Source organism: Amblyraja radiata, chromosome 1, assembly GCF_010909765.2.
Source record: "Amblyraja radiata isolate CabotCenter1 chromosome 1, sAmbRad1.1.pri, whole genome shotgun sequence".
In the NCBI taxonomy this organism is placed as follows: domain Eukaryota; kingdom Metazoa; phylum Chordata; class Chondrichthyes; order Rajiformes; family Rajidae; genus Amblyraja; species Amblyraja radiata.
Window position 1 is genome coordinate 92,762,711 of NC_045956.1, and position 4,010 is coordinate 92,766,720.

Consider the following 4,010-nt stretch of genomic DNA (forward strand, 5'->3'; position numbering starts at 1 on the left):
CTAACCTTTGTTCCACAAGATTATGATGTGCGTCATAAGTAGAAAAAACCAAAATGCTGGTTCTGCAGAAATATAACCTTCTCATATAACCATATATGGCTAACCCATCCTCTGTCTGAAGAACCTGTCAATCTTCTGATGCTGTCAATCTTAAGGATCTGTCAATCTTAAGAAACAAGTGGCTGTACTAAACTTTATAGATAACGTATTGCTGAATCGTCGAATAGTGGGGTATATATACATCTCCTGAAATCAGTGTCCCTTTGTGTGGGACTTCTCTGTATAGTCTGTTATCAGCATACTGGAAAGAGTTTTTACCACACCCGTCTGGCGTAATAAAGAGATTACTGCTTATACTGATTTTATTTGCGTTTCTGTCTGTTTAAGAATATTTGGACAATGACATTGGCATAGTAGGCAGCTCTTGCTGGAAACAATCGCTGAAGACTGAGTAAAAGGCTACAGTTTGGCCTAGTCTCGAATAGGGAAGAAAGTGCACTATCAGACCCCTTGAGTCTGAACTCCTAAGAGTACCCGGGAACATTGTGGTCCTTCGTCCGAAGTGATCTGGTTCCTGCCAAGATCTTTCAGAACAGACAACGCAAGGTAAGACAATTTTTGGGATTGTTAACTCAGACTAAGTAGGCTGTCTGTAGTATTAAGCCGATATATAGGACCAATAATGGGATAGGCTCGGGATAAGAGGAATGTGGGAGCTTCGGTACATGTGGGTGCTTCGGTACATGTTGGAGTTGCGGTACGTGGGAGCTTCGGTACAGCATATGTATTATTTGGATCCAGGGATAATGTAAATATTGCATAATGTATAAAAAAAGAGAGAGAATATGGTTGGCCAACATAATATTAAACAATTGGTATGTAAAAATGGAAACAGATGGAAAATATCCCCGGTGACCCCTTGTCTGACATGGCGACTTTGTTTACAGCGAGAGTTCATTGGCTATATTTAAGAAGGATTTAGATGTGGCCCTTGTGGCTAAAGGGATCAGGGGGTATGGAGAGAAGGCTGGTACAGGATACTGAGTTGGATGATCAGCCATGATCATATTGAATGGCGGTGCATGTTCGAAGGGCCGAATGGCCCACTCCTGCACTTAATTTCTATGTTTCTATGTTTTTATGAGAGGGAGGGATAAGGAACAAATTCAGGGAGAGAAACAATTGGGAATAGTGTAGACTACCTCCCCCGTGCCCTGGCCACCGGGTCACTAACAGCAGGATCTACGACACTCAGATCCCTTGAAGAAGAAGGGGTTCCAGTATGCCCACATGGAAGGGCACCCCCAGAAGAAGGAAGAACTGATAAGGAAGATGAGAAAGAAGAAGGGAGAGGGCTTAAGGGAGATGCGGAAGAACAGTGAGAGAGTTAAACAACACAGAGCACCATGAAAGAGAAACAGCAGATAAATAAGAAGATTGAAAAGATAAAGCAGGATGTCGAGCTGGTGGCATTCAAGTCACTGTATCTTAATACCCCACAAGAAACGAGGCTGCTCATTTTTGCCCCAAGAACTTTAACATGTTGCAGCCAACAGTCGGTACAGTTAAAAACAAACTTGAAACAAAAGGCTCTGACCTGTTTGAAAAACAGAGCTCGTCTCCCTGGTGGAGAGAGAGGGGGAAGTCTGAGTAATCAGGCAAGTGTGAAGTGTGGCAAGACCGTATATGACAGGGAATCGGACCAATGCCATTTCTGGCCTTGGTTAATTTCTACTGGCAGTGGATACATTGGTGTCTCCGCCAGGGCACAACAGTAATTCTCTCTAACTCTCTCACTCCAATAAGAAGAAGACTTTCGCAACTCAAAAACAGCGCTTGCTACTGCACCAGCTACTGCATGCCTTAACCCTCCCAGTCCAACTGGCCATTATTAAGTGCAATGCCCATACAAGTGGCCAAAATGAAGCCCCCCGCTGACATTATTGCCCACACAGCAGATTTCGAATTCTGCACATTGGTCTCCACAGAACCAGAGATTCTAGTAGACACAACGGCTCTTTCAGACAAGGGAATGTAAATTTAATTAATTATGCTGTGAGGATTGTTGAGAATTGTATAGAAACAGCACCAATGTGCTTCAATTTGGTTTCTGCGTAAAATGTAAATCAAGACAAATGCATTTGCGACAATTGAAATTAATTTTAGCAGGGATAATAAAGGGGGATGCAGGAGGAGCTGAGAAATGTTATTACATAATTATGCCTTACTGAAACTTTCATATTAAATTTGTATTGATAAGGAGGGAAGAGAATGTTGAAAGTAGCTTACACTTTGAAGCTTTTAATGAAATGTCCTGTGCTCAAGAGAGAGAGTCAGAGTGTGTTTTGGGTTGAGACCGTTCTTCAGTATGTGTTGTATTTATGAATAAATGATGAACATTTTTGGTGAATGGCTGGCTGACAAATACCAATTTCCTCTGATACAGCCGATATATATATATATGAATCTTGTCTACTAGCTTATTGTTTTTCTTAAATTATATTTAAGGAGTATATGGCTTCTGTTTTATTATTCTCCAAAGCTATTTTGGTCAAGGTTAGCAACACAACAGCACAAGACATAGTGCCTTTGCCTGATAAAATCTTAGATTAAAATATACATTTCTCATTTTTGTGTGTTTCAAATTTAAGGGTTTTGCATGATTTCCTTGAGGAGTACATAACTGTGTTTTACTCTTGAGTGAGAATTTTATTGCTTTAATGTGTGTGAATATCTGAGATCTGAGGTGCGGAAATTTGTGAGTGAATGGCACAGAAAAGAGGGTGTAGAGTGAGTGAGTTTAAGGACTGTTACTTGTTTGTGGAACCTGTTCTGGGTGAACGTTGAATAAATCATATAATTAAGATGAAATAGGATGTCATTGAATGAGGTTGCTCATTTACGTGATAAATCTTTGTAGAATCTCATGTGTTAAAAGGTAGTGTCTCTTTAAGAAGTTGTAGCAGTATTGGCATTGAGCCTGGGACAAAGTTGTGTTCTTTTTCTTTGCTCTTTGAAAATGTATTGGTTACCTATGTAGAAATTAACTGTATATTCTCTGTCTTCTCTACCTTTATTAAACAGGGGATATGGCTCAGCAAAGAGCCATTTTCTTCGTCACATAACCTGGCATTAGGTATTTTAAGTATATTTCTTCCTATTCCTTACCTTTTGAATTGAATTCTAGAGAGATCTCAATTACACACTGGCCATGTGAAATTCAGATTAATGTATTGGATGAGAATTGGGAATAATTTTTTCAACGTTTTTTTCTTTATTGTGACCTATTTTGAAAGGGTCTGCCTTGTAAGTAGTTTAGAGTTTAAGTAAAGCCTTGACTGAGACTGGACAGGACCTTAGAGTGAATTAATTACATATGCACAGCAATTGACCAGATTATTGTTAGTCTTACAGAAACCACTGAACCAGAGATACACAGAAACCACTATCAGCTGACCATAACGGTGAATCCTTACAACCAGGATATCATGAACTGATAAGAAATTGGGATCGGAGGAAATTGGGAGAACAGTGGAAGGAGCCCTTCCCAGTATTACTGACTACACCTACCTACAGTGAAGGTCGAAAATGTTACTCATTGGATCCACCTAACATATTGCAAAATAATTGGAAACTGGAAAAAGGAAGTATGAACTTGGATGTCCTCCTGCAAGACTGGAGGTAAAAGGAAGCCATACAAACAAATAAAAAAGGCCAGTGTAGATCAGTGCATGCTCCTTTAACATAGTGACCTCACCACAACTAACCACTCCCCATTGTCTCCTGTATAATTGTAGCTTCCCCGCCTCTAGCTTGCTCTCTAGTCCCAGTGATGACCACGGACAGCTAGAGCACAATGTGTGTAATGACTTAATAAAGATACTTAGTAAGAGACTTTGTGTGTCGAACAAGACCTTCTACATGGTGTCAGAGCGGTAGACTTGCGTCTCCTGTTTATCGGCTTTATTTTATTATTTGTTTCTCCCAGTTGTTTCCCCACCTTTATATTT

At 40.1% G+C, this 4,010-nt stretch overlaps 1 long non-coding RNA gene across 1 annotated transcript; it reads left to right on the plus strand.

Annotated features, from left to right (window-relative positions):
* Window positions 1–489: 489 nt before the first annotated feature.
* LOC116973419 lies at window positions 490–3,698 on the plus strand. The gene is made up of 2 exons (XR_004412056.1): window positions 490–606; window positions 3,407–3,698. It is a non-coding gene; the product is annotated as an uncharacterized LOC116973419 (long non-coding RNA).
* The last annotated feature ends 312 nt before the right edge of the window (window positions 3,699–4,010 follow it).